The 14,946-nt window shown below is 53.8% G+C and overlaps 1 protein-coding gene across 1 annotated transcript in view; it reads right to left on the reverse strand.

Annotated features, from left to right (window-relative positions):
• Rbfox1 (RNA binding fox-1 homolog 1) overlaps positions 1-14,946 on the reverse strand; it is a 1,613,147-nt gene that overhangs the window by 1,452,154 nt on the left and 146,047 nt on the right. The gene's annotated exons all lie outside the window — the stretch shown is intronic.

Here is a 14,946-nt window from a genome sequence, read left to right on the forward strand (position 1 = left end):
TTTCTGGGTGTGAAATTATACCTTAGTACGTTGTTTTTTCCTAAAGGAGAGAAGACTCCCTCTTGAGCACAACCTGGTTCTTTAAGGCCACCCCATTTTGCACATGCACACACGCACACACGCACACACACACACACACACACACACAGAATTCAGGGAGACACCAACAGTGAGCCTCAGCATTGAACAAGGTGTCCAGGAGGCCTCCCTCAGGGAGAGGGAATATGGGTAAATCCTTGTGGACTCCTTTCTTGTGGATCCAGCTATGCTGAAGGGAGAAGAGCAGGGCCGATCCGGGGTTCCCTGGGCTGGATCAACCCAGCAAGGGTGTCATCCATCTCTGAGAGTCCCGTCACAGGTGCCACCAACACCGCAGGGCAGAAGTAGAGGTGTGTGAATGCTGAGCAGACCTGTCTGCTCCTCAGACTGGGCAACTTGGAAAGAAAAAATGTCTTTTCTGGAGTCTAGAAGTCCCAGATGGAGTCTCATCAGGACTGGTTTTTCTGAGGCCGCTCTTCCTGGCTCTAGATGTTGTCTTCTCCCTGTGTCCTCACACGGACTTCCCTCTGTGTCCTCGTCCCTTCTTATAAAGGTAGAAGTCATCTTGGATCAGCAGCCATGCTAGTGACTGTGTATTAACTTAATTACCCCTTAAAGACCTTCTCTCCAAATACGGTCACATCCTGACACACTGGGGGCTAGGTCCCGACTTACGGCACAACCCATCCCATCCAAGACACAGGTGCAACGCCTGCAGGCCTGGTAGGTGCTCAGGAGACAGAGCAAATGGAGGGAGACTGAAAAGAAATGGGTTGGAGAAGCCCAGAGAGGGTGTTTGTCAACAGGTTTGAGGCGTGGTGCTATGGCTGGCTGCTCTGTCTTGGGCTGGTCTCACCCTGGAAGGGTGGAGTGGTGCAGCTCCTTACTCCCCAGAGAACTCAAAGCATCGTCCAGACTAGCAACACCAGCCTCCGAGAGATGCAAAATCACCAGCCCCAGCCCAGAGCAGCTCAACAAGAGTCTGCACGGCAGGATGCCCCGGCTGGCCGACGCGATCAAGTCTGAGGGGTGCTGGTCGGGCTCAACTCTTACGGGCTCCCTCCCCTTCAGAAGCCAGGCATTCCGGAAGCATCCCTGTTTTGAGACACCCCTTCTCTCTCTGTTCACCCTAGGCATACACTTGTGAGGCTACCTGTGCCATTAAGTTATAACAAGGCTGTAATGAGCCCTATTAGCAAGCTGGTTTGCACCCAATTGATTTCCTGGTTGTGCAAATGTGCCCCGTGATGACCCATTTTAATAGTGAGTGGAATTAGCCCAGAAGCCCAGCTCCACTGTGACGGTCAGAGAGCTTTCTGAGATGAGCCGGGAGGAAGCCAGGTCACAGGGGGTCCCAGCACTATGGCCTCCCCAGGATACTGCACATCAGTGAAGGAAATGCTAGAAATTCTTAGATGGTTACAGCTTCCAACCAAAGGCTGAAGAGGAAGTGACCCATGTCACAGACGCAGGAAGGGAAGGAGCAGGTGGTCCTGATGGTCCCACTGCCCACCACATCACTGTCTGCCTGCCAGGGGATACCATGGGGCTCAGAGCAAGTAAGTGATCATGCCCATCACCCAGAGAGTGACGAGGACCCTGATTTGGACCTGGGTGGGCTGCATGAGGCCTGGTCACCTGCTGGGCCGTGGCAGGGGCCTGCAGGTGGAGTGCAGAGACACGTGCAGCTTCCCCTGGCTTTGGAAAGACACTTCTTTCATCTCTTCCTGGGGCTTCGGCCCCTCCTGTGGCAGGAAAGGCTGACCTCTTGGAAGAATGACCCCATGAGGCTGAGAAAGCAGGTTGGGGAGGAGCAGTGGGCCCCCGTGGGGAGGCCTGACGTGAGGCTCTCGGGGGGCCGAGCCAGGCTGAGGTCAAGGACCCAGAGGCCACCTCCGTGCTGATTAGGGAAACTTGACCCCAGGTCTCACCAGGTTCCTGAACTGCCAGCTCCATCTCTCCACATCTGTCCCTGGCAAGGACCCAATTTCCTAATGAAGCCAGGGTACTGGATTCCCTGCGAGGGCCTGATGTTTGTCACCTGTTCGACTCTGCTCTTTGATGGTGTCCCCTCCATATTCACGCTCAAGCTAAATCCCCACGGAGGTGAGGGTCAGAGGGGAGCCTTTGGGGAAGTGACCATGGACTAGTTCTATAAGAGGCTGGAAGGAACGAGCTCTGGCCCTCTCTGCTCTTCATCTTTCCTGTCAGGTGAGGACACAGCCCCCAGCCGTCCTTCCCTTTACAGTCCTGCCACCAAGCCAGGGTGCCCCAGGAAGTTCCACTCCAGACACCAGAAGCATCCCTGAGATGACACAAAAAGAACTTTCTGTTCCCTCTAAATCACCCAGTCTCAGGTATTTTGTTATAGCAGCACAAATGGACGTTGCCAGCCCCAGGGTGCCGGACCTTTTCTTATCTGTTCCCCTTGGGTGGCCATAAGGGGAGGCTGGTCGGCTTTTACACACCGGGGGCCAGACTGCCTCATGTGGGAATAACACCAGGCGTCCCCTTGATCCTGTGGGGCTGTGAGCTCCTCAGACCACGGTCATGGCCATTCACTGCCTCACTGAAAGCCTGGCCCTGTGCTGGACAGACCCCCCATCTGTCCCTGCAGGAGCCACACTGCAGCCTTCTCCACCTGCTGGGCAGCCTGACAGGTGGACATGTATGCACCGTATTGGTGGGTCCCCTTCCCCACAGAGCTTGGTCAGGGGCATCACCAGGACAGGAGAAGCCTAGAGAGAGGATCACTCCTGTCTTGACGGCTTCTGCTGGAACAGGGGTTGGCCCTTGCTGAAGGTCACACCACCACAGGCAACCTGTCCCACGGCCCAGGGTTCTGGTAACCCCCCTTCTTAGAGTGGCCACAGCTCCCCACTCCTGCCAGCCCCAGGGTGCTGGGCCTTTTCTTATGTGTTTCCCTTGGCTCTTTGATAAATAATCCCATTTTTAAGCCCTTCTCAATTCCCCCATCTGTGTGTGTCATCGGCTTCCGGCAGGGACCTGACCCGTGCTGATCCTTACACTTTTTATCTCCAGCCCTCAGATACAGTTCTGAAGAACAGGCATTGATAGTCTCACTTTGGAGGTGAGAGGAGGGGGCTCAGAATCCACATTTACATACATAGCCCCAGGCCAGACATTAGTTAATAGAACTTTGCACTTTGGAGGCTAATTCACCCTTGTGATGTATGAGCTGGAGCTAAATAAGTACTTCCTGAGTAAATGAACAAGAAAGGAATCCATCCTCTGCCTCTCTAATCTGGCATTTTAATCCGGGCTCCATTCCTGGGTGAGCCCGGGGCTTCATTCGTAGCTCACGGGAACTGTTGCCTAGTGGTGGCCACAACCCCACCCAGGCCTCCTCGAAGCCACACTTTGGCCAAACCGCCCCCACTTTCAGGCCATCCCCGATCCTGGATGGGCTTCTTCTGGGAGCTCCACTGTGGGAGGAGGTGAGTCTTCCCCCAACTGTATTTTTCCACCCCAGAGCCCCTGAGTTGGAGCGGCCCTTTGCACCTCATTACAAAATTTCCCGATATGCTGCAGTTTTAGTGGGACTATTAAAAACCTGTCAGAGAAGTGCTGGGAATGGCAGAAACATTTCTCAGGGGCCGTCAGTTCCCGGCATATCCATCAGAGCCGCCCTGCACAACAAGGCGGGCCTCATTTAGAACATGTCACTTCTGGTTATTAATGTGGGGAGAACACCTGCTAAGTATATCCGTCTGGGAGGTGCGCCTGGCAGGATGTGGGGGCAGGGGCAGCCACAGCCACAGAAAACCCTGGTGTCCAGACCCCAGTGGCCGAAAGGCCATGGGAAGTCATCAGGCTTTGGGCATGGCAGCACTGACCGGGCAGGCAGGACATGGAGGCCGGGCTCCCTTGCGGGTGGACCTAGACCGCGTCACACTGACATGTTCATTTGTCCTCAGAGCTCGTAGCTCATGGATCACCCCAGCAACTCTCTACAAAGCTGCCACCCCTAAACCAAGGTGACATGTCCACACGTGTACTGGTTGGCTTGTCCATTCATCCAACTCTCCCTCCATGCATGAGTGCTTGCCTCGCTCTCTCGTCCTCTTTCCTCCTTTCAGTCGCTGCATTTGAGTAGGACACCGGGAGGAGTGGGTGTAGCTGGCCATGTGTGGTGTGGCGGCAGGACCTTCCAGGGAAAATCTCTGAGCTGGGTTTTGAAGGGTGAGTAGGAGTTCAACAAGTAAGGGAGGACATGAGTGGGGATGGCCAAGGCCCTTCCAGGCAGAAAGCCGGCTCTGCAAATAGGCAGAAGACTGATAGCAGGTGGGATTTATAAGACAGAAGGCAGAGGGTCAAGAGAGGGAAGAGCAGGCTTTCTGCAGCCACCCGGAGGAGGGAGGATGTGAGATCCTAGAGGGGCCCGGCAGGTGGACGGTGCCTCCCGTTCAGCCTGACCTACACCCTACACGCCTGAATGCGGTGCCCCCGACAGCACAGGCACTCAGGGTCCTCTCTGGATCCTACCACTTCATGAGGTCAGCCCTGTCTCACCACGGACTTAATGGATGCCCAGGGAGAGATGATTTAAGTGGGAGAATGAACTCTGGGTCCCTGCCCGTGCCGCGCGGTCGTCACTCTGCTTTAAGGCTCTGTGTGGCCTTAAAGAGAGCAGCGCTGTCCTCAGAGTAGAGGAGGGACTGAAGCCCCGTGAACCTGGACGACTTTCTAGGGCCCGAGAGCTAGCCCGTGGGGAAGTGGGACTGGAATCCAAACCACCTGCCACTGATCTCTCCCCCACAGCCAGTAGGGAAGGGTCCATCAAGCAAGACCCAGATTTCTCATGAAATCGTAGGTGTCCAAGAAGGGACAAGTCCAGGACTGACAGGGTGATGGGAACTCACGTGGTGGACACACAGAGTGGCAAAGGGACATGAGCACTTAGACTTCTTGTTCTTGCTTATTAGGTTTGGGGGCTTGGGTTGGGGGAGGGATAAAATGAAGGATGTGGAGAGAGAGAGGCTGTGACACCATCTAATCCATTCCTGCCATCGGCTGGTCCTTCTAGGAGACACCCACAGGGTCTAGTGGTGTCTTAGCCTCTGATTATCCGCATGGAGCCAGCCATGTTCATCCTGGAGAGAAAGTGCTGACCAGCTTCTTCCCCTAAATAACACACTATCTTGGGACACTCGCTGTGACCCCGAGTGATAGAGGAGGCTGAAAGGATGGAGGGTCCAGGAATCACCTCTCTATGGTGGATCTTGGCACATGAGGACCCTTGCAGCCATCCTACAAGTGCCTAAGGGTCGCACAAGCCTCCTCTGCAAAATGACGGGGAGCCCAGCGATGGTCCTGGCTGCCGAGTGGGAGCAGGTGAGACCAGTTCCCTGGCTGCAAATGGAACCATCCATCCCTTTAGCATCCAGAAGAGAGCCAGGGAAGAGGGAAAGGGCCTCCCAATCTTCTCCTTGCTCAAGCTCAACGGCTCCAATTTGGGGATTTACTGTAGGCTGCCTATTGATGGGGAGCTTAAAGGGCAAAGTTTGGGCTGCAAATAAAATTGAGTGCACGGAGCCGGGGGAGCTCAACTGCACTGGCAGCGTTTTAAGGAGCTTACAGGCAACTCCGGGAGAAGAGCTCATTATACCTCTGCTTCCAAGGAACCTGCGGAGCCGATGGAATCTGTAAGGAGGCCCTGCCAAGGTCTCCTCCTGGTGAACACAGCCTCCAGCACAGCCAGGCTGAACCGGGTCCCCTCCCCAGGAGCACCAGGAATGCACACGACCAGGGTGGTGGGGTGACCCTCCACGGAGGCTCCAAGGTCCCTACACTTCGTGGCCTCGGCGGATACTCAGCACCTTGGCACAGGTAAAGTCCTCAGCCAGCAAAAGGGAATGCTCTGAGTTTTAATAACGCTAGACAATAATTTTGGCACCAAGATCATTCTCTCTGCCTGTCAGCCGAGGGATAAAGAGTAAAATAAATAAATAAATAAATAAATAAATAAATAAACAAACAAACCCTGCGTTGCTGGGTAACCCCACCAGATGGTTCCTCTGTGGTTCCTTTACGCAGCGCTCCTCTGTTGGGCGACCACCCTCGGTATTCTTGGCCTGGTTACCCTTCAGCCTCATTCCCGCAAGTAACCACACTGCGCTCACACCCGGGAACCCCTGTCCACGGCGCCTGCTTCCAGACGCGTAAGTCCCCTGTTTGGGGAGCCTCTGCCCAGCGCCAGCTAAGCATATTATAGCCTCGAAAATTAACTCACACACCGAGAATAATCACAGAAAAGAAATTTGTTTTCCTACAAGTTGTTTTTTTTTTCCAGCTGTTTTAATGCGGACGATTTTACCCTGAAACCCAAATTGAAAAAAAAGAGAGAGAGACGTTAAAATCTGCATAATTTGAAAGTGCTTAATGTAAATTAGATAGATCAGCCTAATTTTATTTCAGTACTTTTTAATTGCATTTATAATTAGTAAAATACATTAATGCGCCGCACAGGGTCGGGAGTTCTGGTAACGGGGTCTAATTAAAAGGCTCCGCGGCGGCGGCTCCGTCCCACGTGCGCCCAGGAACTGGCTGTCTGCTTCCGGCCACACGCCCGACCGGAACTATTTTTAACTCATTTGTGTCTTTATCAAAATAGGTGACCCGGTGACCCCAGGGCTCGGGGTGGGGCTGCCTGCGGCTCTCCGTGCCTTCAGCCTTCGCGGAGCCCGGGGCCAGAAGGTCCTGCCCTGGTGGGAGGCCAGGGCGCACGGCTCCCTGCCTCTGCCCCTGGCCCTGCCCTGGCCCTGGCCCTGCCCCTGCCCCTGCCCCTGCCCTGCCCCTGGCCCTGGTCCTGCCCCTGCGGCATGGACACTGGCCTGTCTGTGCGGCCTGAGTCAGGCTGTCCATCTTCCCTGCTCAGGCCCCTCGGGGCCCAGTCCATCAGCTGAGGTGCACCGAGGACAGGAACTCCCTGGTGGAAGAACCACCTAAAGTCACTCAAACCAAGTCACAGGCCACCACGGGGCCCGAGTCACAGACACTTCATGGCGCACGCTGTGTCCTTGATTCTGCGAGTCCCTGGCCATGTGCCCTGGCCACAGGAGGTGCTCCGGTCACCCTACAGCAGAAAGCCCTTCTCTGCACACACCCCGCCAGGCTCAAGGGCATGGCTGCCCTGCCTGTCAGGCCCCACCCAGGTTGGTCTCCACCGCGTGGTGCCTGGCTGAGGCCCCATTGTGTGGGCTACGCACAGGGAGGGGTGGACAGTGTGACCAGCTTCCTTTGGCCCCAGTGGCTGCTGTAACAGGCCCGGTCCCCTGGCTCCACCTGCAGACCATCAGTCATCTTGTGCAGCGCTGCGTTCATCAGCCCCAGTCCTCAGGGCACTGCCTACTTTCTCCACATTAACTGGCTTCTTCCCCAGGTCCCTGTGTCTACTTTCTGGTTGTATGTTTCTCTCCGTGAAAGCATTAACGATGTGCCCCTACACTTACCTGCATGATAGACAGGTGTACTTAATAGGGGAAATGGCACAGCACATTCTGTGAATTAGGGGCGTCATAGCAAATATAGAAACATGCTTACAGGTGAATGCATCACGCGAGGAGACCTGGAGAGGCACTAGTGTGCACAAGGGGACATACACCCCCTTAAACACCACCCCTGGAATAGACCAATGTGTGCTTAATAGGGGAAATGGAAGCTGCTTATGTGTCTTTGGAGAAATACATATTCATTTTGGATGACAGATGTATACATTTAGCATATGAAACAGAACACCCATATATAGCAAGACTCTCCCACTTACTTTTTAAAATTAATTTAAAAAATAAAACATACCACACTGTATTCTGGGAACTAACGTTTCCTGAATAGGTAGAGGGAACAACTTTGAACAAACATCTATATATACTTTGATTTTTTTTAAGGATTCTGTCCAGAGCCTTCTGGGGTCACTGTTATGAACCTCCCTTTTGCAGATAAAGAGTCTGAGGTTCAGTCTCAGGGAAGCAAGGGGCAGTGCTAGACATGGGCCAGGCCTGCCCCACACAGGATGTGGTCTGTACCTGTTGTGATGCCCACACTGACACTGAGAGACTTTGTGTCACGCCTGTGAGGAGCAGGTGCTCAAGGGCGACTTCACAGTTCAGACCCCTCAATGATCGTTTTTAACTCAGGCAACACTTAAGAGTCTCCTGCTGCCTTCACAGGGCAAAACAGAAGACCTAACAAGAATTTTTTTTTTTAACTTGTTGAGAGACCTTTACTTTATTTGTTTATATGCAGTGCTGAAAATCCAACCCAGTGCCTCACACAGGCCAGGCAAGTGCGCTACCGCTAAGCCACAGCCCCGGCCACACTAACAAGAAATTTTTAAAAGGAAACAGAGGAGCCACTTGCATGTGTCATGGCTGCAGCACGGACACTTGGTGGAGAGGAGTATTGGGGCAAGTGAACCAGATGCAGCACCCAGCTTCGCCTCTGCTCACTCTGACAGTCACCTACAACATGTACCCTCCACCTGGACTAACTACGCTAAGTCCCACGAGTGGCCGGCTAGTTTCACGTCTCCGTGCCTTTGCCTCCACTGTGCAATTGCTCATGGGGGCCACTTTCACCCTTTGGAACTGGGCTCCAACATCTTTGCCACGAAGCCTTCTCTGACCCTTGAGGGATTTATGCGAGGAGAGGTCGACAGGCCTTCAGTTGGCTGTACTATAAGGTGCTTCATTGTCTTATCTATAGCATTACTAATGACAACAATAATCGTAGTAACACTTATGGACCAATCACTTCGTGTACATCATTTGTATGACTTTCACAACAGTCCAGTCAGTCCTGTTTATCTGTTTTTCAGTGAGGAAATGGAGACTCAAGAGAGGGTGAGCAACATGTCCAAAGTCACGAAGCATTTATGTACTGGAACCAGGGTGCAAACCCAGGCTGTGTGCTTTATATATTCCCAGGGTCTAGCACACAGTAGGTGCACAATAACTATCATGGGAGAGAAAGTGGTCCACATTTACTGAAATCCTCTCCTACTGTGTCCCATCCAATTACCCTCAAGCAGGTGGGGTGTGGATAGTGTCCCAGAGTCTGCCCCCCGACCTAAAGCCTGTGACTTAGCTAGAAGTCAGTGTTTCCTCAGGAGCCCATCACACGGGTCAGTGTAATAATTAATGACTATCTGCCCGTGTGACTGCTTATCGTATTTTAGCTTAATTCCAATAAAATCTAAATGGTCTATTAATTCTCCTAATAAATTTAGATATGGCCTCTGACCGCAATCTGGCTTTGATTAGCTAGAAAAATATTTGAAGATGGGCCAAGCTGGCTCTTTCAAATATTTCAAGTAAATAACACTTAAGTGGATTTAGGGGTTTCTGCATCGGCTTATGGCTGGCTCAGCAGTGAGCCAGGGAAGCGGGTGCTTCGGCACAATTGGTCCCCACAACCCAGAGCTAAGCCACCGGGAGAACCCATCATTGTAAGTGCCTGAAGCCCATTGTGACCAAGAGGAGGAGGGACAGAGTGGCGGGGTAAGGCCTGGGTGCTCCCACCAGTGTCCAGGATCTGGCTGCAGACAAGACTGTGCTGAGGCCACCCGCCCCCAAGTCGGCCCCACTGAGATACATGACGTGACCTCCAGCCCCAGGGCCCCAGGGGAGGTGCAGGGGGGTTCCTCCCCGGGCTTCCTGAAAGCCGGCTCCCGCTCCTCCTTCAGGTCGCAGTGAGCCACCACTGAGGTCCCACCCCAACCTCCCTACAGAGGCCCAGCCCGTGAGACAGACTTCCCCACGGAGCCCCACTTAATGTGCCGATGGTGCTCGCAGGCCTCGGCCTCCGTCCAGAGGAAGACCAGGTCCAGAAGGGCAGAGACCCGCCCAGTGCATGGGAACAATGGGTGCCCACAGTCACCCACCAGCAGACGCTGGGAGAGGGGATGACGGTGGACTGCGGGGCTAATATCAGCACCTTAGGGTAAGGTAGCTAATGAGCATAGCAAGTACAGCACTCAGCACAGCATGATCAGCACTCACCACCGGCTGATTTCACCATCACTGTCACCCTCATCTTCATCAGGAGCAGGCACCTGGACACTCCTGAGACTGCCTCACCCTGGCCCACCTTTGAACTCTCCCCTGTGGTACGACCACCCCTTCCTCCTGTATCTGAACCCATATGCCGCTTCCGAGGCCGTGGATCATGCACAATCCCTCCATGTCCCAGGGCCTACAGGGAAGAGGGTACTCCATCGCTGGTCCTGATGTGGGACTGACCAACCCGATCCATATGCCCTGCCCTTGGCCATGGATCAGCATAGGTTGTCTCTGTGCCCTGAGTCATCTGCCTCTTCCAAGTCTCAGATCCCACCCTGTGTGGGCTGCGTCCAACTCCCTCCACATCCACATCTTTGCATTTCAGAACCCAGCCCCAGAGGCAGGAGACTCCCTTGGTGTTAGGGTTCACTGTTCCCAACTCTGGCTCCTGAGAATATAGGGACGCTCTGGGACAGCTCACCAAAGGCCCACCATGCCATCACCAGGAGAAAGAATTCTGCCCCATGCCCTGGAAGCTGATGTGCAGGACCCTCCCAGGACCACTCCGACACTCTGTAGGAAGCCAACTTTAGCACCCTTGACTTTGAAAAGGCGGGCTGCAGAGGCAAGCAGTGACCTGGGTCCCTTTGTCACTGGTGGTGTGATGAAGGAATGAACTCACTGGAGGATGAAAGGAGAGGTCCAGCCCCAACGGCTTCAGAAGGCAGGAGGAGGAAGCAGGGGCTGCCCCATGGAGGGAAAGAAGGGAGAACAGAGCCACATATCTAAAGCTGGAGGCCCTGAGGGAGTCACCTGAAGTCCCCAGGGGCCCAGAGCTGCCCCTGAGCTGAGATTTGCAAGAGAAATGGCTAGAAGACTGGAAGGGAGAGGTTCCAAGGAGCAGGTCTCAGTCCTTTGTGGGGACCAAGAAGCTCAGTGTGGTTAGACACATTGCAAAGGAGAGAGGATGGCCACGGGGCTGGTGCAGAATCCCACCCGACCTCTGAGTCAGGTCTTGTCCTGGGCACTGCAGGTGCACTGCTGCTGACCCTCAGGACCATGGGAACAAGGTTGAGCTTCTCCCTTCCCAGGCAAGAACCTGAGATTCCAATGATCTAAGGAGCTCTGCCAAAGCCGCTAAGAAGGGTGGAGCCGGGTATGAATCAGGACATATGGGCGTGTACCTCAGGGAAAGCGCAGGTGTGGGATAGGGAACCCACACCATGGGGAGGTTCCATCTCACAGAGTACCACCAGGAGGGGATTGTGGCTTCTCGATTGCTAATATGTAAGAGATGCCACTGGTCCTACCTGGATTTAATATTGGTTTAGCCGTTAGGAGTTAATTAAATGTTAATGTTCAATCACTTGAAATTAAACATTAGGAATCTCAGCTTTATTTGTAAGTTTCTTAAGCCATCATTAGGGTGCTCCGCTTGGCTCCCCTCCTGCCTGGCTGCCTGGCTCCTCGGGCTGGATCTCCCCATCAGCAGGCAAACTTGTCTCACTGCCTGCCTTGCCACACAGCACCTGACCCGCCCAACAGGGGGACTCCTCCAGCACACAGGTCTGACGGCGGTGGCATGGGCGCACACAGACACATCTCAGGTGAGACAGGTCTGTCCACGGTGCCTAGGGTATGGTGGTGTCTGAAATACCCAGCAGGTGATGCAGCACTTGCAGCGCATGATTGAGGCTGACCTCACCGTATCCCTATGGCTTCTTGATCTAACCCATCAACCCTCCCACAGAAGAAGAAATGAAGCCGAGAGGTTCAAGGGCTCACCTGAGATCACACAGACTGAGAATGTGAGGATAACGCCAGATTCCTGGGTCCTTATCTCCCAGGAAGTCTGTATGTGTGCACACACACATGCATACACACACTACGCACACATGTATGCAGGTACATGCACACTTACGCACATGCATGCATGGGCACCTACACCCATGTGCACACGGGCACACACACAGGCATGCAGACACATGCACACACTCATGCATACACACGTACACCACATGCTCCTCTGCATGGATGTACTTGCACGTGCATGCACACACATGCACACAGCATATACCCACATGCACACTCAGATTCAGGCTCCCTTCAAACCTGGGCCCCCTTCCACTGAGGTGAGCAGCCTGGAGCCCCCACGTATCCCTGGCAGCTTGCTGTGTCCCTGCATGGACTCAGAGAACTGCTCTTCAGTAGTGAGCCAGGTAGGGGGTCTCCACCTTTTCTCAGAAAGGTGACACCACCTGTGCCCACATTTGGCTTCAGGATCCTGGCCAGCGCTCCTCTGGCTTCCCCGACCTCTCAGGCAAGAAGCCTGCGCCCCAGCACCTACGCCAAAGTGCTGAATGGAAAATCAGAGTAAATCCGCACCAAGGGAGAAGTCTAATCAAGGCTCAGGTTTGCATTTCCTCCTCAATAGCGTGTTGACAAAACAAGAAGAGACAGAAACAAACACGGCTGAGCTGCCTCTCAGAGGCCAGCCAGGAGAGCGGGGGCAGCACAGGTGGCCTACCGCTGCCAAGAGCTGTGCTTAGCAAGCAGGCCACAGGCCGAGGACGTGCTCATCAGGGTTGACAGGCCACCGTAGGGGAGGTCCAGATCAGCCCAATGGAGGAGGGTGCCGGGCCTATGACTCCCCTGCAGCTCCCTGCACACAGCCAGGGGTTAGAGGCTGAAGCACCTGAGGGCTGGACTGTCCATCTAGTGCACATGGAGCTTCCAAAGAGACCAGCGGCAGGGACAGGGACAGCGCTAGCTCTTTACAGAGATGCCACTCCCACAGAGCACACACAATTCTTCATAGGTGGTCTTGCCCAAGGTCTTTTCACAGACCCCGACACTGGGGCTCCAGGATTTGAAATTGCCTGCCCATGACAACCAGGTGTAAGGGAGTCAGAAACCACTCGCTCAACTTGCTGGTGTAGAGAGGAAAGCAGGCTCCGTGGAGGGGTGGGGGTCATCCTTAAAGTGTCTGGTGCACTGGGGACTCCCCGGCCCCAGAGGAGGCCCCAGGAAACCCAGATGGTGGGTGTAGTCATCTGGCTGTTTGTAAAACAACCCCTTGGGCAGCCGAGACAACTGTCCTTTACTTCTTTTTTCCCCCCAGAGAACAATCTCCTTAAGTGGACATCAAGCTGGGGGCGGGTGGGTCAATCAGCTACGTCCCAGGCTTGCTGAATAGCTCACTCTCGAATACACCATGCCAAGCCTGTTTGGCGTTTCAGGTTTTGCTATGTTTTTCTACGATACAGAATGCAGCCTGAGGCCAGACAAACCCGAGTCTGGATCCAGCACTAATTCTTATAGTATACAGCTCTGGGAAACTCGGGTAGCTTTTCTAAGTCTCCTTGCTCCGGGAAACAGAGCCACACACACATCTTGCACACTCTTGAGTGCTCACTGATATCAGGCACACACTCACAAACACACTTATGTATCCACACACCTCCTCAGTTGCTCAGACACAAGGTATGAATGCACACACTCCCTATACACATATGCATACACACACTCCCTCACACACACGTGTGTGCACACAGCCTCGTTCACAGGTACACATGCACCCACACACTCTCATACACACAATGCATACAGACATGTTCTCAAATATATGCATGTACACACTCCATGCATGTCTACATGTACACACAACCTCATACACACATGTATTACATCCACACAAACCCACACATGTAGGCATGGATCGCCTCACACACATACACACATGAGAGTATATATGTCTCATGCACACATGTATGTACATGCATACACCTCTCTAACACACACACACACGCACACCCACCCTGATACACACATGCATGGACACACACACTCACATGAATGAAGACAGGTACAAGCTTGTGAAACTCCTAAAGAGACCTCTTCCAAGTCACAATGGTGCTGTCACCTCCCCACAAGCGTCTGTCGTCACCGCTCATGGCTCCACCCACCCTCCCTCCTCCCCACTGCTGGCTCCCTGGGCTTTGGAAGTTATAATTAATTCATACTTTGGACTCTCAGGATTAGGGGGTATTATAGGATGGCAGAGCTAAGACACATGCTTCATTCTCCAGCTGCCATGTATTTAATTAGAGATTGTGATGATCCCCCTACAGGTGCTACAGGAGACAGAGGAGAGAGAAGGTCTCGCACAGAGGACGCCGGGGCTCTGACTTTCTCCACCAGGGCGGCCCGGCCAGCTGGAGCAGCTGCAGGTGGAAGGGTCCTGCTGCCAGCCCTGGCCGTGCCTGCTGACCAGGGGCAGGGGCCTCCAACCAGGCTTCTGCCTCCTGGGACTCAGGAAAGCCCTCCCCACGGCCAGGAGCTTTCCACAGAGCTGAACTGCTTCTGAAGCCTCTGAAACTTCTTCTTTTTAACTTTCTTGTGATTTTGGAGGTGGGTGGTAGAACAGAACACACATGAGATTCTGACCCTCTCAGGACGGGGTGTGTGTGTGTGTGTGTGTGGGTGGGTGTGAGTGTCACACTCACTGAGGAACCTCGCCGTTTGTCTTTCCATTCAGGTGGGTTTGATGCTGTGGAAGTGCACAATTGTTCTTTTTACAAAATGCTTCTGTTGTACTAAGTGTCTCTAATGAGAACAGCGGTTAATAAAATTCAAAACTCCGGCTGTGAACAGAAGGGTTGATACATCAGTCACTTCCTCTCTCCACAGTGGGGGACACAGAGAGTGTCCTGCATGCAGTGGAGACCAGGCTGCAGCCCTGGACTTGACCTCAGAGTGGTCCCAGTCTACTCTCTGGGGTGGCATTCTGAGCCTTGGGAGAGGGGTCACAGGGGTCTTCCTCATACCCACAAGGTCACCATGACATTCCCCATTCTGCCGACGGGGACCACATAGCTCCTCTTCTGCC

The sequence above is a fragment of the Marmota marmota genome, unplaced genomic scaffold (assembly GCF_001458135.2).
Source record: "Marmota marmota marmota unplaced genomic scaffold, marMar, whole genome shotgun sequence".
NCBI lineage: Eukaryota > Metazoa > Chordata > Mammalia > Rodentia > Sciuridae > Marmota > Marmota marmota.